At 36.5% G+C, this 25,754-nt stretch overlaps 2 protein-coding genes across 4 annotated transcripts in view; one reads left to right on the top strand and one right to left on the bottom strand.

The window, feature by feature from the left end:
- Positions 1-25,754, bottom strand: part of LOC135207870 (uncharacterized) — a 162,528-nt gene that overhangs the window by 74,302 nt on the left and 62,472 nt on the right. The window lies entirely within an intron of this gene.
- Positions 1-25,754, top strand: part of LOC135207871 (uncharacterized) — a 68,258-nt gene that overhangs the window by 23,601 nt on the left and 18,903 nt on the right. The window contains exon 2 of the mRNA XM_064239762.1: positions 19,332-19,412. The gene's annotated coding sequence lies outside the window, so the exon portion shown is untranslated. The remainder of the gene's footprint in view (positions 1-19,331; positions 19,413-25,754) is intronic.

Raw genomic sequence — 25,754 nt, 5'->3', positions numbered from 1 at the left:
ATGTTAATAATATAACAAATCCCGATAACAACCTAGACACGATATCGTATTCAATTAACACCAGTTAAAATTGTGCGAACTCAAATTCGTGCACTAACGAAGCGCTGGGGTCTCCAAACCATCACCCTCCCCCACCCCACGATCACCAGCCCATCCCCTCCCAACTTCTCTTCCTATTTTCTTCGGGCCTATAAAGGCAGGGTGGCAGTGCAGCCGGTATCACTGACTTTTTCTTCAGAAGACAGCGATTATACTATTATTGTTCATCCAAGGGAAAGAAAGGGGGTTTCGAAATCACTACCACGTCGTTGTCCCTTATGTATATATTTTCTCACGTCAGAGGAGGAGACTTCCTCCTCCGAGACTGGCAGGGTGAGTGGCGGGGTTAATGTAACACTGCGCTTACGCAATGCATTTCGGCCGATACCCGCATTATGTAACGCTGCGGACTCCTGGCGGAATCATGCGGCGTTCAATATCGCTGCCGGTGACCTTCGTAGACTCCGGGGGCCTATGGAAGGCTGTATTCGGGAATTCTGTTCCTCCTGAGGGATTCAGTAAACGAGTCTACCTAACCTTTAAATATATATATATATGTATGTAGAATGTGGTGAATACCATAAGTGGCGTATCACACGCCCTGATTATACTTAATATATATATATATATATATATATATATATTATATATATTTAATATATGTATATCTAGTAATGTATAATATATATATATATATATATATAATATTATAATATATATATTTGTGTGTGTGTGCTTAAAAAATCATCACAGTAGATGCACGTGACTTCATTAAATAAGCGAATACCACAGGAAAATGACAGTCAGAAATTCAAGCGCTTTCGTCTTTACTAAAACATTTTCTTAGTGAAGACGAAAGCGCTTGGATTTCTGACTATCATTTTCCTGTATGTATATATGTATACATATATATAAAACATCTTCCATACAGTGTACTAAAACTCACTCAAGGTCATCAGCGATAAAAAGAAAAACAGAGATGACGTAAGGCTCGTGTGTGACCCGAGAGGAATACCACCCCCTTTGGGCTTACATCACCGTACGCGCACACGCAAACATATCGCTACAAATACATAACGTCTTTCATTGTCCTCAGAATGACGTAACCTCGTTGCTTAATTGTTTATGCCAGTTTCGGTTGGCACCACCTGACACCGTACACTCCCATATGCACCTGGATATATATTAAGTTCTTCTATTAACTGTACATAGAGGTGTTTATGTATGCGCGGCGATCATTATATTGAACAACGACGTTCAAGACCCGAGTCTCCACCCTTTCAAACCTTCATTTAGAAAATCCGGAATTCCTGAGCCACTCGTGTGTTTCCGGATTTACGTGGTTTTGGACGTTTCACTGTCTGCTGTTAACATAAGGTTATCAATATGGAAGTGTTGCTCTTGTTTGAATGACGCTCCAGTGCCAAATGTCAACGTAGCCTTATTTCTGTTTGTGTTAACAGCAAACCTATAGTCACAGGATATCGTGCCAGTCTTTCTATACTTTCTATAATGAAAGACACAAAATGGATGATTAAAATTTGTGTAATACGTCCCTCCTACTTGGAAGTCAACCAGACAAGACATCATGTGTGCTAACTAGTTTTTTCTTCTTCTTCTTCTTAACTGCCCCTAGGAGATCTATATTCGCCTCATTCACTTGCAGGTAAAAAACAAACGACGAGAAGGGTAGACAATAATGGAATTGGACCTGAAGCTGCAGTTTCTGACCTCCACAGACTTATGACTTTCAGTGGCTAGAGAATGACAAAGGAATGAAAGTATAGGGAAGAAAAACAGGGCTAGTTTTAATCAATGTAACACTGAAAAAGAACAGAAAGAAACAGCAGCGTACAGCTGTCCTAACACTAAAAGACCTTATGTTATTGCTCTAAATTACATAAATGAAAGGATGAAAAGCACTGCACTATAGTACAATCACATCAACCTTGCATTTGATGCCTAGGTCAGTCCCTTACGACGCTCCTGATTGGCCATTGATAAGCCAATCACAGGGCTGGAAACTCTCAGTCTCTCTCGAGAGTTCACATAGGCAGGATGTATGTTCCACCTCTCCTGAAAGACGTATCCCTCAGGAGAGGTGGAACATACGTCCTGCCTATGTGAACTCTGTCGAGAGAGAGACTGAGAGTTTCCAGGCCTGTGATGGACTTATCAACAGCCAATCAGGAGCGTTGTAAGGGACTGGCCTAGACATCAAATGCACGGTTGATGTGAATCTGCTATAGTAATAACTGCAGAACACTGAATTGAATTCACAGCATCTATCAGTACTATAAATATCAATAAAATTTAGCAGTTAAGATAGCATGTCTATCGATACAGCACATGTACTTCCAAAAGATATCGATACAGTACATGTACTACTTCCAAAAGGTAACAAATGCAAACAAATTGAACCCAAGACAAACATACACTGTGTAGCCCTAAGTATGTCAAGAGAAGGTCCTGTTGTTTGCTATCGAATGACGTTCTGCGCGTAGCAATAGTGATGTTAATCACACTCAGAAGAAATGCGAGGAGACACATCAAAGATTACAGCAAGATAGGTGGCTGAAGCAGCCAGAGAGAGAGAGAGAGAGAGAGAGAGAGAGAGAGAGAGAGAGAGAGAGAGACCTAGGGGTCAAGAGCAGGAAGCTTGCCAGGAAGGACCAGCGCCAGTGCAGTAAAGGTCACTTGCGTTGGACCTTAACGGCTGGTCATGACAACCATGTACCTCTATGAAGGTCACGCGATGTGCATCTCGGAGTACAAACTTCCACTCAATCATTCTCCCTCTATTTCTGAAGGCAGATAGTTTCGAATGGGAGTCTTCCAGTATTTAAGTATTATATTTACCAAGCCGATTTGACTTAAAAGAAAGGTTTCTGGAGATGGAATTCAATAGATTTCAAAAGGTCAGTTCAGAAAATAGTATTTCGTTTCGAGTTTTAATAATTGGCAATAAATTTTACCGAACGTTTCAGTACAACTCTTTGCATTCACCTTCCTTCCGTGCTTGGTCTAACCAGTCTCCTACCAGCCCTCACTTGGTTTATCAAAAGACAGCAATTCTAGCTTAAATGCTGCTGTTCTTACACATCATTCATAAAGTACCATATTTCTTGCCATTTCCTCCATATTTTCATAACTACAGTTAGTTTAAAAAACGCAGCAATATAACTTAAAAAAAATTATTTCTAAATTGAATGTGTAGCTTTGTAGGTCATAATTACACACAGTGGGCTTTCACATAAACATTACTCTGACCCACTTTATAGCAATAACAGTCTCGACAGCGAATCTGCAAGGAGTATTAACGTACTGAATATTAATGTACTGGGTACTGCATATGACCGTGCAACCGCAAAGATGTCAATGTCGAACAACTTACCCATTCAGCAGTGAAAGGGGTTTTCGCACCTATTTCCCTCGACGATTTTATCAAGGTTTCACTTGAAAATATTAGTCATCAAACTACAGAGCTTCCTCTTCAAAGAAAAAAATGACACGAGCATTCGAAAACCACAGGTATCCGACAGGGCTAAGATATGCAACACTGAATGTCTCTTCTCCGACAAAAGTTTACATTCCTATTTATCCAAATTCCTGCGTCCACTCCTTTTAATCGTTCAATAACTTTCCAAAATAAATGTAAGGCAGAAAGTTTGAAAATGAAAAATTTATGTATTTCGTAAGTATGGGTATGTACCAATCCATTCCTCAACATTCACAGGCACGAAGAACAACGTATCATGTACAATAAAGGAATAAAAGGGATTGTCCTTCTATTCGTGTTGCTCAACTATGGACGCCTGATCAAGAATTATGACTGTGTGATATTTCCACGTACCTTAATAATTATTACGTAATAACGTTACAACACCACTACGCAAAATTCATTCTTCATGGGGCTTGTAAAAATGACATGTTCTCAAAGAAGTGAACTTTAAAGAAAGGCGCAGCCAAAAGAGAAAATAAAAAACGCAACAAAGAAATGTAGACACGCTGCAAAGAATCTAAAATACCGTCTACTCTCCACGATACCCACCGGTGGTGACCCATCTGATGTGGAAGTCCGCTGTATTCGGTTGAGCCTCATAACGAAGTGCAGAGTATTGCGTATCGATTGTATCAAAGCAGCATAATAATAAGACAATAATAGGGACTTATCGGGAATAATGATAGAACAGTAAACGGATAACTATGGATAATTAATATCGGTTTGGGTTGCCTTTGTTTTTCTCTTTACAGTTTGTGTGAGATTACTCAAAGTCAGTGGAATTTTGGACTGTTATTTCAGCGGGATAATAATAATAATAATAATAATAATAATAATAATAATAATAATAATAATAATAATAATAATAATAATAATAATAAATGCTTAACAAGATGCCAATTTAGTATTAACTTTCTCTTGAGAGGAAATAAATAAATATAAAAAATAAGGTACTCTAAAAAATAATTAATAGAAGATGGACCCTTACTGCAAAAACACACGATCAAAAGGCTTGTCAGTCTTGCAGTAATAATAACCTATATAAGCGCCAATTGCGCAACCACTACCGTGGCAATTACTGAACTTACAAAGTTACAAATCTTAAATGTCTGGCAAAGAAGAACTGGCTGACATGAGGGCCTCAGAACCTAGATTGCAACTGTGCCGTGTCGCAGTAAATAATCACAAGAAGAATAACGAAGGAAATTAATGCTAAATTTGACTGACGACTCAGTTAAGTCCCCTTGGCAATTCAGATAATCACTGAAGTTGTCAGTAATCTGAGAGAGAGAGAGAGAGAGAGAGAGAGAGAGAGAGAGAGAGAGAGAGAGAGAGAGAGAGAGAGAGCCTTGATTGCGTAAAATGTAGAGCGCGCGCGCTACAGAGAAAGTAACCGTGTTTGTGCAAATTTTACTTACTACAAGTCATAAGTAATTACTTGTCCTTTAGTGGGGTTGTCTAAAATTGTTAGGAAATGTACTTAAAATGTACCTTCAGCTGATTTCTGTAAAATTATCAATATTATTAACGTGAACATGGATACCCGTGGAACAAGCAATGAGGCAATGAACCAGGCGCCCAGGAAATTTGCAAACAAAAGAATGCCCTTGAATGAAAAGAGAAAATAACAGAGAGCAGAGATGATAAGTTATTAAATTACTAGGACTTTCAGATATTCCTTTCTATATTTAGCCTGAAAATATCATCCATTAGGTTAGAAAAGAAAATGACGTTCTAAGAAGTCATATAATACCGAGAGCATAATTCAAGAGCATTTTCTCTTACGAAATAGGAATGATACTATATTACCGTGGCATGACAAGGCAATCTCTAAAGAGAGTGAAAAGATAACCTACAACGAAGATAAATTCCGGGGACTTTCGTGGTTGGCCCACTGGCACGAGGATTGCAAGAGCAAGGAGTAGTAGCCTCTGTCATGCCACAGAACCACGTGATCTTCTTGCCTTGGCTGCAACCGTCCCCCCCCCCCCCCCCCCCCCCACCCCCCCCCCCCCCCCTTCCGTTTCCCTGGCCCCTCCCTCAGTCCCAGTCCCCAACACAACACTGACCTTCACCTACTTAAGTTAAAAAAAAACACATATGTTGATCTGTACACGCCAAACGCCTTTACTTATGATCAGACCGTAATCAGTTTCAGTCAGTACTCATACGCCCCTATGAAGGTGATGGATTTCGAAGAGAAATTCTGTACAAGAAGAGTGCTTTTACTTTATATAAACATTCTTGTATCCCTCCCAAAATAAAATATTTGAAATATGGAAGAAATCTGATATAGTGTCAGTATTCGCTGACTGCTCAAGATAAAAGTGTCTGTATTGGCATATGCCAGCTTGATTCCATAGCCATCAGACTGAGTGCCTCCTCGATTCTTCATTCTTTCACTTTCCGTTTAGTAATTCCTTGTATTTTTTCTTTTTTGTTTACTTCAATATTTCCGCAGTTTTTTGCAATGTAAACAACTCCCTCATGTATGTATATGTATGTATGTATGTATATATATATATATTATATATTATAATCTATATATATAATATCTACCCTATATATATATATATATATATTAACATACATACATATGTGTGTATATGTATATGTATATATATATATATACCATACATACATTACATATATGGTATATATATATATATATATATAATATTCCTATATATATATACAATATATATATATATGTGTGTGTGTGTGGTGTGTGTGTGTTTTATACATATTTGTGTGTGCTCGCGTGCCATACACAACGGAGTGTATGATAAATCGTCTATTTACATCGCCTGAATTCAGCACATTCAAAATCAAACGAATATAATCCGGATCCAATCCCTTAACCGGGAGAGAAAATAGATTTCTAATTTCGACACTTTTAAAAATAGAAGTACAGTTATATCCTCTTCCATCTTCACACAAAAGGAGATCAAGACACTCCAAGTCGTTAAAAGAAAGAAAGAAAGAAAGAAAAACACGACAGTAGCTTCTCTTGACTTCCTGATCCGATAAGCAAGTGTCCTTTACACGAGAACGACCAGACAGCTTGTGAAACTGTCGAGGGACGCATTCTGCACACACATCACGATAGCTACGGGGATATGGTACTCATGTCTGCAAATGATATGTGGTCTAGCTGTGACTCATTAGCTTAACCAGCAAGGTCAACGATTTAACGTTTCCGGTTTTGTCTAATAGCAACGCATTTTGGAATGCAATTTGACGTCTCTTGATTACGAGTCTCGGTTGTTAACGACGAACCCGCGTTACATGACTGGTGATATTTTAATAATAATAATAATAATAATAATAATAATAATAATAATAATAATAATAATAATATAAACCCTTACTGAAAAACCGCACGATCACAAGGCTTGTCAGTCTTGCAGTGATGGATACCCTATCTGTTTAATTGTAACATCGGTTTTCGTGGCAGCAGTCATTAGTCGATGTATTTATTACTGCAAAGTTAAATCTATCAATTAAAACGGCTAATATTTACCGTTTATCGAGTTCGATTTACACTTTCCTATGGGGCTAAGAGAGAAAAACTTCACGAAATTATAACAATATTCTCTCTCTCTTCTCTCTCTCTCCCTCAAAAAAAAAAAAAAAAAAAAAAAAAAAAAAAAATTCTCTCTCTCTCTCTCAAAAAAAAAAAAAAAAAAAAAAAAAAAAAAAAAAAATTGATGGCATAAATGGTATTCTTTTTCCCGACCCCGAAGAGTCCGTCCCCATTCTATGGAAACTGACACCCCTTCCGCCTACAGCAGCACCGAACGATACAACTTCCCCTCCTTCTCTCTCCTTCTCTCTCTGCCTCTCCAAGGACGTGGAAGCGTTGTTCTCCTACTAGGAAGTGCGTACGGGCCGTTTTATCCGGCGTCGTCGCTTCCGAGTAACCTCTACAAGGACGCCACAACAGATCTTGTTACGACACAGCTGTTTCACGATTAAGAGCGAGTACATATATAAAGTAATAAATATATATATATATAGATATATCATATATATATATATATATATATATATATATATATATATATATTGTGTGCGTGCGTTAACATATATGAAAATATATATAAATAATTATAATAATATAACTAATTATATAATATATATAATATATAATTATGTAATATTATAAATTATCTAATGTATAATATATATTGTGTCTCTATATATATATATATATATATATATCATATATATTGTGTGCGCGCGTTAAACATATATGAAAAGATTCTTATTTAATTCCAAGGTAGAGCGAACTGGATATTAAAGGACATTTGTAGCTTAATCCATGTTCATGAATCACGGTAATGTGATAAAAACTCATATATATATATATATATATATATATATATATATATATATATATATATATATATATATATACAGAGAGAGAGGAGAGAGAGAGAGTGTTACAATGGATCTGAACTTAAGATTGAAAGGAGACCTTCATTGAGTAACAAGAGGCAAGGCAGGCAACCCTTGAAACTTTCGTAACACTGCCTCAAACCCTCTTCCTCTACCAAGTTCATTCCAACTCACTATTATCAAACAAGTAATGTGAAGAATATATAAATAGCAGCAGACGCGACCTTGTCGCAGCTACGGCTGGGTGATGTTACGTAATGGTGGAAACTTCCGCAGTATACTCACCTTGGAGGAACGACGCTCTTAGTAGATATCACGTGAATATATATATATATATATATATATATATATATATATATATATATTATATATATATATATATATATATATATATATTCCGTCGTTTTATCGACAATCCACCCTGAATAAACACTGATTACATACTTCATATCAAGTTCCTTAAGTTATGAATAGAAAGGTGGTGATCTTACATTATCTTTATTATTATCAATGTCATTTTCATTAAAAAAAAATTATTGAGAGCATCGTGATCGACTCTCTGGTCACAATAAGATGCATAATCTCCAAATATTACCTTCAATATTTCTGGAATTTCATCGGTATTCAGTAAACTGTGTTGATTATTTTCACGCGTGCGCACAATCTACTCATGGAAACTTTCTATTTATCTGTGTTAAGCAATAAATAATATGATCTATTTGAATTGTTCCCGTGAAACAAAAAAGAGAGAATGAGAAACTGATTCTCTACCCCAGAGGAATCACAACTAATCAGAGTATACTGTCATTGCCAATTCCATTTTTCAGTAGGAAGAAAAACCTTAGCTCATACACATACATTTCATAATTACGCTAGTAGATATGATTTCGTCAAACTAGTATGACTCAAGTTAGGGTGTTATTCAAGTAATATAATCTAGATATTCAAATTTCAGAACAAAAGGAATCAAGCCACTTGCCTTAAGAATATTTCGCTCGAATTGGTTTTTCTTCAAAACGCTAACCACAGAGAGTTCATGAATAAGAGAGAGAAGACTCAAACTTACATAACCTCATCAAAATACATCAAACGGGTATGTTGCTGGGTTCCCTTTTGCGAGAACAATATTATTCTACCATTTAATGACAGATTCTGGGGATTACCAAGTGCGCGCAATATTGCCATTTAGACAAACACGTAGATGACATATCTCTAATCTCAGATGACTAAGAATTTAACCTATTTCATTATTCTTCAGGATTTGACGAGTGAAAAAAAGTGCGAGTAAGAGCGGTTTTCATCATGATACAAAACTATAATGAAAGCAAATTCTGCATGAAAGACGCTCAATACAGTATACATGAACTGTCAGAAATATAGCGGTAAAAAATTCGAAGTACGGCGATGGAAAATAAAGTAGTCAGAAATGTATGCGAAAGAAATGTGGCATTTTGGTAAATACAAAAAAAAATCAAAACTATATTCGCAAATCAAATTGTTCTCGTGCTGTTGTATAAATGACGCGTGACTTGAAAATCCCAAACTTTTGTAAATTGTCATGTTTCGTAAAAACGATCCAACTTTTCACTCAGCAAGCCTCACCCATAGAAACAGCGGATGACACCCGGCGAAAGAAACACACACACGCATTACTTTCAACGTCATACTTCAATTACACGCTCCCTCATACGCACCAGACACCAGGTGGTCGCCGGTTAACTTGAGTATGTATAGGATGTGATAACTTACTTCCTTATATTTTATCTGGGATATTATTTGTGGTGTCTAGAGATGAACTCGCTTAGTTATCACAAAAGCCGTCCAAGAGAATTTGGCATCGGGTGGAACTGGAGGCGATAATGATGATTGTGATGATAGTAGTTTATTTTTTCTGTAAATGAGAGAGAGAGAGAGAGAGAGAGAGAGAGAGAGAGAGATTCCCATCTGGATTAAACGATGCTTTTTGTTTCTCCCTTCCCCAATTTTTTCATATTTTTTGTTCGGAGTTCCGGCGCAAGTTAGACAAGGACACCGAATTGTCCTTAACAATGATCTCCGCATAAGATAATGAACCACCATTTATGAAATTACAATCACTTTCACCATAAGTTGACCTGCATTACTTAGCATAAACATGAAAAAGCAAGGCAAGCAAATAAAGAAGACAGATTAATGTCCCTTAGTAATCTCTCTATTATACAAATAAAACAAAAGCTTAAAGGCATTTCTTGAAAGAAAAGAACACTACCTCATCTCAGGATTATCCTACTTGAGAAAATATAAACCAAACAGAATAAACGCTCAAGAGATTCCTCTCTAGAAAGAGAAGACACTTGGAGGAGCACGAAATTATAGGATGTCTAGTATCAACAGCTCGACCTTCACATAGCTAAGAGCATCTCGCCAGGTAATGCTCAAGTGTTTTTTTTTTTTTTTTTAACCACTCGAGCTCTGTCTTTTTGTTTGTCATTTATTTTTTAAAAATATGTCTAGGGCTGGAAAAGATAATAAGAAGACAATGTGTGCAGCCAGGTGAGGTGCGATGAGCCACTTGAGATATTTTTCAGAGGTTTCATTTCCAGAACTTCACGAAGTTGAGTCTTACGTATTCACCGGTCAGTCTGTATATTGGTCCGTAAAAAACTCTAAATGCGATTGTTAGACTTCCTTCAAAATGTATGCATGTATTTATTTATTTATTCATTTATTTACTTATTTATTTATTTATTTATTTTGTCAAGTTTTGGCCCAAGAAAATGTTTAGGACAATTGTACAACTCACATTTTCCTTGAAATGATCCATAATTTTTCATTAATTACAGTAACAAGTGTGTACATAAGCGTGTGTGTGTGTGTGTGTGTGTGTGTGTATATATATATATATATATATATATATATATATATATATCTGTGTGCGTGTAAGTGACTGCCAAAAGCAACGTCACATTAAACGTCAAATTGGGTTTAAAAAGACAAAATACCATTTAAACATTCGCAAACCAGGAATGTTGAATTGGGTGATAAAACAGCTAACAGGGGACAGCTGCAAAGAAGAGGCGAAAGACTCGTTCTGAACCCAAAACAAATCCTTTACAACAGACACATTCCTTTTAAAAAAACGAAGTATTGCAGAAACGGCGGTTCTCTATGTGCGAACATGTTTGTGTACACACACATGTTGCTTCAACATTAATATCACGCTTGGGTAAAACAGTTCACTCGACGTGTGGTGACGAAGACATCAAAACGTTGTGATAACGAATACAAAATACAAAGAAAAAAAGATCAACAGGAGTACACGTGCTAAACCGCTGCCAAGAACATCATTATAGAACTTGGCATCACTCCCTATGACGTTAGCTAATCAAGGTTAAAAGTATCAGGCCAAGATGTGCTACTCATACGAAAGAAAAAAAGGGGAGAATATGACAATGAATTCGAGGTAATGGTGGAATAACAAGTGATTTAAAGAAATGGAACAGTCTCCACGTTAGGAATCCTAAAACCCTTGCCAAAACACAGCGCCGTCGCTTCCCAGCTCAGATGATTTTGATTTGTTTACACTAATCTGGTCAACTATTTTATACCGAAATATCTTTTAAAGAGCTTAGCAATTTTAAAGATTTTCAACTTCCAAAGCTTTCACCATTCTTCATAATAATTACCTTGCTTTATCTCTATTTAATTAAAGGATAAATTCAATCACCATTACCTCATATAAATTGGTCACACATCGTGATTATTAATGTCCTCGGAACGAAGTTTATCGAAAAAAAACATACATTTCGAGGAGGTAAAAGTTTGCAAAGAATAATTACACAATCTTTTTAAACAGTGTTTCCCAAAACAACAAGCGGCGCTGTCCATGTTACGTAAGGGGGATTACGTAACCACCCGCTGACTTAAATATACCTATCAGGGAATATGCAAAGGGCGATTATTCTACTTGCTACACCATTATAAATCAAAGTTTAAAAAAAGTAATTATAAAGAAAGTCCAACACCGGTATACAACAACAGCAACAACAACACCAATAATAATAATAATAATAATAATAATAATAATAATAATAATAATAATAATAATAATAATAATAATAATAATAATAATAACAATGGGATTTCAGGAAACCTTTAGTATTAGGAACTAAAGCAGTGCTAGGCAAATTTCCCTTTAAGAGAGTCCCACTTTATAACAGAAAGAACGAATAAAAACGAACAAATTACACGGGACAAATTGTAAAAAGTATGTCAGAGAAACCTAAGAGAGTCACGAGCAACAAGAGTCAAGCCAAAAGACCGAGACGAGGAATGGGATACAAATACGTATACAACAAGAGAAGACCTGGGATCTCAGGCAATGTAACTTAGCAACACAAGACGAGACCATTCAGCTGATCAACATGACAATGCCAGTGGTCATCCTGCCTAACGGTGGGCATCGGAGGAAATGGCGTGGGATTACATCGTCAAGCGTCACACAACCAACTTTTGATGACAAAATGTACAGCTTTCATGGGTAATTAGAGTTGCTGAGATGAGAGATGATAAGGTGTGAATAATGACGCGTTCTGTGCAATTTTACAACCGTAGATTCGAAAAATTTAATTTACTATTAACCAGAGGTAAACCTCATAAAATAATGACAACTGTGCATTTGGGGCACGTTAATCAAATACCTTTACATCACACAATATGACTTTATAGTGAAATATAAGAGATTCATTAAAAACGGTTTAAAAACTAGCCAGTTGTAACAAAACGCAGTGAGTATTACATTATAGACGATATATTATATGATGATTACATACACAAAGTATATATATAATTATATATATATAAACACTATATATATAAGCGTCAACACATTCGCAAATTCTGTTCTGAATCCTTATAGTGCTGGCCTTGTAAGGACAAGCATTACAACTAACTTCTATCTGAGTCAAGGCAAAACCAGAGAGAGAGAGAGACGTAGGGAAGAGAAGACGAGAGAGAGAGACCGAGAGAAGAAGAGAGAGGAGAAGACCGGAGGTCACAATAATATTGGATGATTTCACAATCCACGCGCCTACTCCGGTCCTAAGCTTATGGTACACCAGTCATGCCAACTGGCGTGTCGAAGAGTTATGTCAATGACCAATTGATTTAGTGATATGAAGCGTCGACATCAACCTGTATTTATGCCAATTCAGCCATATGGCCCAAGGCCAAACTTTGATGCATCTCTCCTGACCCTGACTGCAGTGTTTTGCACTGTTGCATGATGAAGCCTTTTGACTGGACCTAATGCATACTTCCTATCCAAAGCCTGTTTCATGCCTGGAGAGGAAAAACTGTCTTATGTAAGTGGATACCCTAATCGTATTTCAAGCTTATGAATAAAAAACTTATTCATTTTTGTTATAAAAGGCGGGTCAAAAAAACCTAACTTATACTTTAGTTTAGAACCCCCTTTTCTAATTCACACAACCCAGGTGTGTCAAATCCCTGGGCCTTTTACTTTCGTTTAAAACCACCCCATAATTAGCATGAATAAAAAAAACATTCATTTTTGTTATAAAAGTGGGTAAAAACCTAACTTATACTTGTGGTTAAAACCCTTTTCTAATTCACACAAAGTTGTCAAATCCTGCCATTTACTTTCGTTTAAAACCTAATTAGCATTTGTGAATACAATCCTAGGTCGTACTTGGGAGTAGGGGCCTAATGCATATATAAATACATACATATCTATACTATACTATACCATATATAGTATATATATATATATATATATATATATATATATATATATATATATCTACACATATACATACATATATATACATATATTATATATATATATGTGTCGTGTGTGGGGTGATGTGTGTGGTGTGTGTGTGTGTATGTAATATATATATATATATATATATATATATATATATATATATATATATATATATCTATATATATATATGTGTGTGTGTGTGTGTGTGTGTGTGTGTGGCGTGTGTGTGTTGGTGTGTGAAAACCATAACTTAGGGTTAAAAACCAAATCTTTGTATAATGGATAAAATCTAACTCCTACTAACGATAAAAGAACTGCAATGTTGTGATGAAAAACATATTCCAACAACGAATGTAAACCTAATGCTTATTTGTGGTTAAAATCTAATTCACGCAGTGTGTGACGAAGCAGATTCCAGCCATTTCGAACACTCACTCCCATGACACGGTGTGCATATCCCAGTCACCATTACCAAACTAGGCGCTATAATCTCATACTGTCGATATCAGCAGTGTCTGTTCAACAAACATCATAAGAGATTCAGCGATACTAAGGCAGGAAAATTTGTATCAGGGGCCCAGAATGGTACTGTTGTCTTGATTCGCGAATTAACGATTTGATGAAAGTCCCTTTATCCCGTTATCAGTTATCGCCCTATGACTTGCTTTTTGTATGGCGCCCGCATAACTTCCTAGTTGCGTCACAGATAAGAATGGACATTACTTGCACGCTGTCATTTGCCCGTATGGAGAGCAGAAGATATTAACAAAAAATCTATTGTTCTAAGTAGACCACGATAATAAAAAGTTAAGAGTTCGTGTATAATTTAAAAACACTTTACTAAGCTTTCGAACCCTTTCCTGGGTTCATCTTCAGTCCTAATGAATGCTCAAACAAAACATGTTCAGAGGTGAACTTGAAAACTGTAAACAGAGTCGCTGAAGATTGTTGACACCGAGCTAACTACCGGAGTCAACAATCTTCAGCGACTCTGTTTATGGTTTTCAAGTTCACCTCTGTACATGTTATGCTTGAGCATTCATTCGGACTGAAGATGAACCCAGGGAAGGGTTCGAAAACTTTGTAAAGTTTCTAAATTATACACGAACTCTTAACTTTTTATCATTGTGGACCCCTTAGAGCAATATATATTCTCGTGATAGAGAGTTTTTCCCAAGCAAAAAAACCTGTTGTTGTTGTTTACGACTTAGCTGGCGTTATGGCAGCACGGGCTCTTGCTAAAAGGAACAGCCCGTAAACAAAAGGCCTCTTGTGCAAACAAGTATCCTAAGTGTCAATCAACAGACCACTCAATTATGCAGTGCTATTCTCAGTTAAACATATGAGAGAGAGAGAGAGAGAGAGAGAGAGAGAGAGAGAGAGAGAGAGAGAGAGAGAGAGAGAGAGAGAGAGAGAGAGAGAGATTTGACATGGTTGGCAAAACGCCATGATAACTGAGCTGCTTCACCCATGACCTACCTTACAAGACTGAAACTTGTTACAGTTGATGCTTTTTCTTATCTTTCTACTCTAAAAACCTAAAGCTTAACTTTAGCGTAGGGCTCACCTCTCTCCTCTGTAGACAATAGCGATGAACTCTGTATGTGTCTGAAACAGAGGCAGACGGAACCCTGTGAGCTTCAATACTATCTAGAAAAATTTCCCCTCGTTCCCCTCTAGCATCATACGAATAGAATTTTGAATTCAAACAGACAAGTGAAATCTAGGAGTACTGTGATTAACACCTTAGAAAGATCAAATTCAGGTCCTGTCGGAAATTTGGTAGAATCCCTCATCAGTCATCATCCTTAAATATGAATATGTCTCCCGTTTCCTTTCGACAGATATTAAAAAACATACGACACATTGTCCAATTTCCTCCTTTGATTCTTTGACTCCATTTCAGTTGCTATTGTCAGGACTAAATGGCAGTTTGCCGTAGCTTCATCGTAAGCCCTGTTCCGTCCATCAAACTTCACTTTTATGAAGCGTCTTAATCCATCTTCTTTGTAAAGATCACGCAAGCATCAGCTGCTCTAATCATACCCTCATGTCGTTCACTCTCCACCAATGGGAACTGTCTCGCAGTGCTATATCTTTAATATAAGAGTCTCTCCTTTGTTAAAATTAATTCATGTAAGTAGGTCTTTACAGCTTACCGGGTTAATATGATTGTGTGCTAAGAGTCTACTTGTGGGTTTTACTTTTACGTAACTAGTATGTTTACACTTAATTTATATACATAATTATATATAATTTATATTTATATATATAGATCAGAATACGAAATCTACAAAAATATTACATGAATGAAAACATAAGATACAACCATGATGCGAAATGAAAAGAAACCACTGCAACCACGCAAAATCTTGCTATAAAATACCACAGGCAAACAAGCATACCACTGAAACCACGTGGATTTAATAGCAATGGAACGTGAGAGGACTTTTTTTTTTTTTCTTTTTTGCGAAGAGGAAGATCCTGTGGGTGATTCTTTTGATAGCAAAGAAAGACAGATCGATTGTCCTCAAGAGAAACGAAGGTAACAAAAAACAATGAAACTGGAATACAAGCCATTGAAGATGACTTGATACCTCAGGTCAAATTTCTTTCTGTTTCAGACACTTCTGTTTGTGTGTTTGATATTTGCGGGGTTGAATCTCAACAACGCATAATATAAACTGAAGCCTTTTTTTTTTGTGACAAATGAGTGCTGCTTATTACAAGCTATGATAGCATAAATTAATAATAATAATAATAATAATAAAATAATAATAATAATATAGATTCAGGACGGACATATTTAAACGGCTAAAATTTTTTTTGCTCATTAAAATAACGCATGTTAAATAACTTACAATTGTTGGAATAATTAGTACTAGTAGCACAGTGATTCATTATTTTTATTATTATTTTTTACACTCAAAAAATTAATGAAAATAATAAATCACTGTGCTACTAGAACCAATTATTCCAACAATTGGAAGTTACTTAACATGCGTTATTTTAAATGAGCAAAATATTTGAGCCGTTTAAAAAGGTCCGTCCTGAATCTATAAATCGATAACCGCCTTGATATTCTATCACAACCAAAACGTGACGACAGAAGCGATTATACTTTTCGAATCCGATAAGCTTGAAGTACCGACAAGAGTCTGCTAAGGAAAAACAATGACGTAACGCCAGGATAATTTCCGGCCGAAGATATGGCTTGGTAAAACCTCAAGAAAAATCATATCACATTTCGTGAGAAATTCGTTGACAAAACATCGCGTCTCTTTGATGCCAAAAGTTGCCTGTTGGTGTAAACGACAGACTTTTATAATTCAAATACTTGAGAGAGAGAGAGAGAGAGAGAGAGAGAGAGAGAGAGAGAGAGAGAGAGAGAGAGAGAGAGAGAGAGAGAGACTTAACATACAAAAGAAAAGAAATATAGAAATATCTGCGTTACAGAAAACGCAAGAAACTTTATTGGCTAAAACTGGCACTTGCAACGTGCATTCTTTAGGGCGATGCATCGGGGTTCAATCGGAGGGAGAAGATAGCTGAATGCTATGTCATCTTTCTTAGGTGGTCAAGATGACTTTGCACTCAGCGGTACAAAGACGATGATTTAGTAGAATTGCCTCTCCGTAAGATATGAATCGCCTTGCAGTTTAATGTTGTGGAGGGCTAATTCCAACGGTTATGGTTCACAATAAGGCATAAAACACAATACCACAACAGGACCTTCTGATGGATGCCTCTCTCTCTCTCTCTCTCTCTCTCTCTCTCTCTCTCTCTCAAATAAGAGTAGCATAGCCTTACGACCAGTTTATTCAACGACGCCATGATGTCTTATCGTAGTAACGACAAACAAAATTAATGCCTCGAAACTTGTCTTGAAGAACCACTAGAGGAATAAAAATAAAAACTGGGTCGTAAGAATATAGTGGGCCTTCATCTTTCTACTACCGTTGCTAAACCATATTATATATTTACATATATATGATATTCCATATCTTTCCCCTCTTTTCTTCCATGTTTCAACATCCTTTACTTACTCCGTTATTCCACTTTATCTTAGTTGATAAAACACATGTAAACATATATATATATCTATATATATATATATATATATATATATATATATATATATATATATATATATATATATATATATATAGAGTAATAAGTATGAATTTTTTATCAAACGGTGACATTTTTATATTCATAAAATTTAACTTACAAATGTCGATCAATACGCAATTCGCTGTATCTCGGGATTATCACCGAAGGGGAATAATAGTCAATACACGATTTGGACATTAAACGACATTTGCCACTCAAATGTTAATATTATATATATATATATATATATATATATATATATATATATATATATATATAGTTTTCATATTAATTCGAGTAACTTCTTTCAAATGAGCCAATTTTTAAAATATAATTCAAAATGCCTGTGTATTATATACGATCAGTTCGACTCAAATAACGAGGAAATTTTTTTTATTATCTCTTTAAAAAATTAAATCATCTCATCAAACAGTAGGCAATCATCTTCATCAACAGTAGGCAATCATCTTCATCAACAGTAGGCAATCATCTTCATCAATAGTAGGCAATCCTCTTCATCAATAGTAGGCAATCATTCATCAACAGCGCTATCCCTATGCTAAGGGATCGGGTGCCTTGATGCCTCTTCAACAATTGAAAGTATCTTTCTCTACTGCAAATCCAACCAGGCCTCTCCGCTCCCTCCCCCTCACTCATCCAAAGCAATCCACGGAAATAATGAGAGGAATAACCAGTAACATGTTATCTCAAAGACCTACTTTTGAACGACTCAGCGGCCTCTTGAAAAGTAAAACAAGAAATCCACGTACTATGTCAGTATGCTCAAGTTCTAAGAAAACGTGTTCCAGGTAATACCCGATATCTGGCAATCTACGATAAGAAAAACAATTCGTTACCTAATTATTTAAAAGCACTTTTGGAACTTTAAGTGTAATTTCAGACGTACGTCCAAATTTAAATGCGTTTACTCTCTCTCTCTCTCTCTCTCTCTCTCTCAGATAAGAACAGAATAGTATTAAGACCAATTTATTCAACGACGCTAAGATGGTTCCCATAATGTCTTATCGTATTTAGTAACGACTGTGAACAAAATTAAAGCCCCGAAACCTGTCTTGGAAAATCACTAGAAAAATAAAAACAAAAACTGGGTCGTAATAAGGAAGTGGGCCTTCATCTTTCTATTACCGTTGCTAAATCATATGCTGGCCGAGTTTGTAAGCAAAATAACGGAATCCCAACAGTTAGGCAAATTACTGTAATTTGGTCGTACAAGCGATCCATTTTCTCAGTCCTGCTTTAAGTTTCTTCGTACATTCGTTATTTTTTAATCTATCGAATAAGAATGATGTCCACTATACAATATACTCAGTAATAAGAATATTCTTTATATATACTGATATTTGGAAATATTCAATAATATATCAATATTTTACAATAATGATACTTATAAATTAAATTCGCATTACGCACTTTAAATACCTGTAAAGCCGATATGTGCAATTAATATGTATATTTACTTAACAATTTACCATTTCTTACTTTTTACAGATACACAGTCGCGGGTGGAAGCACACCAAACCAAGATCCATCTAAACCCGGATTTTCGTCTGTTACAGGACACCATTTCAAGTGAGTATATATATACTGGCGATATTGCCTCATTTCTCTTTCGCTAAAAAAAAACTTCATGAAGATGAAGTCTTACTCAAGGGAAACTTTCATAGAACTTCAGCAAAAAATAAAAAAAACAATAAACAAACAATGAGAAATGGACATAACCGATCTCAGCTGCTAGTTGAGATTTGAAATGAATACACTGCGATTGAATGGAAAAATATCTTAAAATAGGAATATATTTATATGCTAATCTCGGAAGTGGTGAATCGCAATTGTTCATCTTTCAATGTTTCACAAACTAGTAAAGATAACCATAAATAAAATGTAACTGGTGACGCACGAAATGTTGAGCAGATCATTAATACACTCGATAAACGCAAAAATAAAAATAAAAGTCCAATTAATAATTTCATAAAGTGATTTTAAATACAGGACGCACCTGAACCTCAGCGTTTCTATTTACTGTTCACATGATCATGGTAACTCATCAATAACTTGGAATTAACTGCTAATTTTAGGACAAGAAATTAATTTCTTTTTAAATCATAAATTATACCTATTGCATATCATCAATATAGTCCGTGAACTACTTAGATCAACCGTGCAAATATATATCTAAAAACATAAATTATTATAAATAAATAAAGTAAACAGAACGATCAATTCTAAGTTGAACATTATTTACCGTCATTCCCAGAAGTCCATTACCGGTGTACATGTCACAATCAAACAACAAAACTTGACATAAAAAGAAACCGAAACAGCACTTGTTATTCCGGTCTAGCAAGTGCTTTACTGACAACCAGAGTTTCCCGAGCGGCATGTGCAACACGTGACCATGTAGTATGTACTCTTACAAGTGATCTCTTAGGCTTACAAATAACGATGGGATGATATTTGTTTTGATGTCTAAGGTGGTTTACTCTCCAAATCCAGGATGGATATAACCAAAAAAATGCAATTATAACAAAACTATAGAATACAACAATAACAATAATTTAGGATTCATATTTCAACAGATGAAGAAGAGGATGTTTTCATAGTGTGTGTGTGTGTGTGTCGCGCACGAATATATACGCACGCACACATACGTTTACTATTCAAAATCAAGCGCACGTGTGTTAAGCTATTCACCTAACCTAGAGAGAGCTCTATAGCCAAAGCAGCTGTGCATGTTGAACCATTTGCGGGAAGCTCTCGGAAGCCATACAGCGTTATGTAGACCATACTCTACTTGTCCTCGTGGTCCAGTGAAATCCCACGTGTCTCTTTTTATTAGGAATCTGAGAGACGTGGATTTCATTATCAGGCAGCCTCTTTTAAACAACAACCCACACAAATGTGTGTGTGTGTGTGTATATATATATATCTATATATATATATATAATATATATATATATATATATATATATATATATATATAGATATATATATACACATAACCATACATACATACACACACACACAAACATATATAAACCTGGTACTGGTGACCAAGCAAGGCATTCAGTGGTATAAGGGTTAGGGCATATATATGCTTAGGGAAAATATCCCGGGTGAGATGAAAAAGATGAAAATACCGTTTAAAGAGATGCATGGTCATTAATAACAACAGAAAAACAGGGGAAAATGCTGGAGGGGAGATTTTTGCCAAGTCATGAACAAGAGTCCAGAACGTACTGATGAATGATTCGCGGTTTTTGAAGCGAAATCAGTCATAAATAAACTAGAATGTTTAGTAAAATACGCGAAGACTAAATCAAGGTCCGATGATTGGAAGCTGGAAGTCAAAGCAAAGGTACAAAATGAAAGGTGGCCAGAGATGCGTCACCCTTGCGACAGTCGTGACGATAACATCGAGTTGTCAATCCTCAATAGGCTACAGAAAGTAATGGAAAAGTGCTTCAAGATGAACGATCTGTTTCTTTAAAAAGGCACTAGTTGTGAAAATCAACGAAAGGCGAGAGGCAGAATTTAAGTAAAGCCCCTTAGGCCGTACGGGGGTTGGACTCTTCATGGTGTTACACATACTCGTACATATCACGCAAGCACACACACACACACACACACACACACACACACACACACACACACACACACACCACACACACATATATATATATATATATATATATATATATATATATATATATATATATATATATTTGTGTGTGTGTGTGTGTGTGTTAATAAATGATACCAGACTAAGCTATTCCACTTCACTTTTGAGAGAATGTTGTGCATAAAATTTCTACAGTAAATTACACAAACGCACGCGCGCGCGCGCGCGTGTGATATTACTGGAGAAATTGTATGCACAACATTCCCTCAAAAGTGAAGTGGAATAGCTTAGTCTGACATGCATTCATTAACTAAAATTTATATTCTCCATGTCGTTCACATTCTTTATCGACTTGTTTTTAACCTTCACAAGTTGGCTACCGATCAGAGCAACAGGCACCAGACGTGTTCTGCATACGACTCCACAATGCCCATGAATAACAGATCTTGCAAATTAACCTCCATTATTCAGTTGAATTTCATTGAGAAATCATCAGACCTAATGTGGCACTAACAATGAAAATAAGGCCGCTCAATGCTAGAACTTTATTCCTTTACGTCACAACAGGCAACCCCCCCCCCCCCTCTCTCTCTCTCTCTCTTCTCTCCAAATCACCCAGGGCCTTCATGCTTCACTGGAGTGCCACCGGCTGAACAAAACTCAATCGGGTGGTGTCGAATGGCATACCTTCTACGGGGTGGTATTTGGCGGCATTTGCATACCCAAGATATTTGTAGTTTTATAGCAATGTTATTCTGATGCACTGGTGATGCATGTCGAGTGACGTGAATAGTCCTTTTCTTCAACTTCTTGAGAAAACTGCAGTTTGACAACCAGCTCGATTAGATGCTGAATAGAATTTAATGGAGTCGAGAAGCTGGTTTCGGGCGCGACAGTATCAATAAATACTCTCCACAGACGTGTAAAACAAGCGGTGCTTTTGTCTAAGGGTGACATATTTTGACGACATTTATGACGGCTGCCAAACTAAATAGCGATCACTTAAACCGCCGGCGGCTCCAATCGTGGCAAAGGCCCATTTTCCTTCACATCGCCGACACCTCAAAAGCTGAGTCACACATCCATCAAGTGCTCTCAACCTTGCCTAACAGAGGAACGACTAACCCCTCCCTCTTCAAAACAGAACGACCTAAACAATCATAGAGGAACCCTATAACCAGCTTACGTCATCAATGAAGCACACTTCCCTCTTGACCATCCACTTTTCCTCGCTGACCCCTCTACAATCAACTCACGTGCGCATATTGAAGCAATATCCACGCACAGACGGTGGGAACGTGAGCTTGGTCAGTGCACACCCGCTCATGGTCTTCCCTTCCGATTCCAGATCAAACGGTTTGCCTTACTGTATACGTTCCCCTCCCACCGATACAAGCACAAACGAAAGCACGCGTTTCGAACCTAGGCTTACTAACTATTTACATAAAGTCAACCACATGAACACGTACACGTACAGTGCGTGTATGTGTGTATGTATGTATATTCAACAGGCGGAGGTTTCTCTAAACCCAACAATACAATGAAGGCAGGGGACGCACACCAACAGGTCAAGGAACTCATATTTATTAGGTTGCAACGTTTCGAAGCCAACCACCAGGCCTCATTTTCAAGCTACAAAGTAACAATATCTAATCACTACAAGATATTAATTTAATTTTATTGTGCTAATTAGATATCGTTACTTTGTAGCTTGAAAATGAGGCCTGCTGGTTGGCTTCGAATCGTTGCAACCTAATAAATATGAGTTCCTTGACCTGTTGGTGTGCTTCATCTGCCTTCATTGTATGTATGTACATTATTTGCGTGCATTTGTGCTTGTCTAATCAGGATCGCATCACGGTGAATTTTATACTTGTTTTTAGCACATTATTAAAAGCACAAGACTTTTATCAGAATATACAACATTCATGTTTCGTTTCATCTAGTTCATTCTTTTTAACCCCAACATTTATATCTGCTGAGAGAGAGAGAGAGAGAGAGAGAGAGAGGAGAGAGAGAGAGAGAGAGAGAGAGAGAGAGAATTACGAATGGATTCTCTCTCATTCTACTTGAATTTCTCTGGACTTCTAAAACGTTTACATTTCCAACAACGCAATACTATTCAGAGCACTTTTCTTATTATGAGTGCATATGAAAAATGCAATTAAACTGTCATGTAAGCTTCTCCTGAAAGGAATACCTCATTCCCTTGATTCATCACTTGTTGACGTGAGGAGGTCTCTGTGACATTAATCGACGTATATCAAGTTGCTAATAAAAAAAATAAAACAACGACAAGCAGGTAGAATGTGTAACATGACTTGCATGATAATCCCTATACTCTTTTTTTTTTCATCTGTCCACCCGCCTGTGGTGTTTGCGTATGGTAACAATGCGTCCCTGGCTTTAGATAGTTACGCTTTGTGTAAGTTTTAAGTAAATAAAAGGATATCTGGGTGTACATTTGCAACTGAAAAGTGTTTTAATAATTTACTGTATGGGAATTACACCGTTAATATTCGAAATAGGATATTGTTATTATTGTTGAATGTAAGCTTAATGTAACTATCTAGAGCCCGGGACGCAGTGTTACCATGCGCAAACACCACAGGCGGGTGGACAGATGAAAAAAAAACGAGTATAGTTTAACATCATTAGAGAAAACCACGACCTGAGCCCTTTAAGTAAATCCCCTTCAAATATATCTTTATATCAGCTTTATGTTAAAAATTATTTTAAAACATAGTAACTGGATACATTCCTGTAACATCTTTAGCATTTGGTCACAAAGAGAGAGAGAGAGAGAGGAGAGAGAGAGAGAGAGAATTTACCAATTTCAAACGATAAGTTATTCTGTACCAGAATAAGCATTAGACGAGCGGGGATATCCCCCGGTGATTTTACAAATGGAGTCGTGAAAGGGGAGGATAAAAGGCAAAACGCTCCTCCATGCTATGAAGACATGTAATCATCCGGAACGCTTCGGTGCACACAATACAACCCGGTCTTGAGCTTCAATTCGCAATGTCCCTTCTTAAAGAAATTGAATAATGGAGAGATAAAGGGGAAAGAGGAGGAGGAGGAGGAGGAGAGGGGAGGAGGAGGAGGAGGAGGAGGAGAGCTGCTGCAAACCTTTATGTTATGTTTCTAACTTCGAAAGAGCAGTACGTCTCATAATCCTCAATTTAAACCCGAGGTTCAAAACCTCCAAACAGCTAATGATGGTGTAGTGGTCTGGTGGGGCTTTGTATCATCATAGGGTTCAGTCACGCTATATCTTCTCTAATTTCTATTTCTTCAAAAAATTATAAGTAGGCGAAATATTTTTTTTTATTATTTATTTCATATTTTAGCATCTGATAAAATTACCGTATTGATAAAATTTCATACTCATATACATACATTAGTGAATTTATACGGAAGCTCGCGAGGTGGCAGTTTAAAAAAAAATTAATTTAAAAAAATTAACTTCTTGAAACATAATGTATTTATATATTCCTGAAAAGTTATTGACTTGTAACCAACAAATCATCGAGTGGAATGAAAATCTAAAATAATTAACTTGACAATAATTGACTTACACACCTACCCACACACACACATACATACACACACATACATATATATATATATTTATATATATATGGATATATATTATATTTATATTATATCAATATTATAAATATACACGCGTGCGCGTAATTGTAATAAACACAAAGCCTTCTTAAGTCCTCGATTTCTTCACATTTTTTGGATACGCTTGTCACTGCAAACCCTAAAGGCCTCTCCACACTAGGAAACATTGTTTGCAAACAATGTTTCCTAGTGTGGAGAGGCCTTAAGATCCAACTGAAGGACAAAATGAAGAAATTCTGACGGCTGTTTTCATGAAAGGGAAAGACTCCTGAGAAAAAGCAGTACAACGGCCGCTGAAATCTTCATATCTTAACCGATAGATCAGACGAACCTTGTGCTGAAAACTTCCAAAACACTAACCCTTCATATAATTGACCAAAAAAGACCTCGTGGCATTTATTTTCATGTGTAACAACTTCTCCTATTCGCTTTTATTTTATTATCTGCCTTAGTTTTCTATCACTTTCTTCTTGGCTACCAAATCAATCCTCTTACAGATCTGCACATTCCCTTCCATTACTTACTGTTTTAATCCGCCCCCCCCCCCCCCCCCCCCCCTCTCTCTCTCTCTAAGTGAGCACACGATGTCTCCTCAGATGGACTAACTAGTCTTTGAGACATCCTAATCCTTGTAACTCCTTGTAAGCCTCTCTCTC

This window comes from Macrobrachium nipponense, chromosome 34 (genome assembly GCF_015104395.2).
Source record: "Macrobrachium nipponense isolate FS-2020 chromosome 34, ASM1510439v2, whole genome shotgun sequence".
Lineage (NCBI taxonomy): Eukaryota > Metazoa > Arthropoda > Malacostraca > Decapoda > Palaemonidae > Macrobrachium > Macrobrachium nipponense.
The sequence above is the reverse complement of the archived record's forward strand: the minus strand, read 5'-3'. Positions and strand labels throughout refer to the sequence as shown.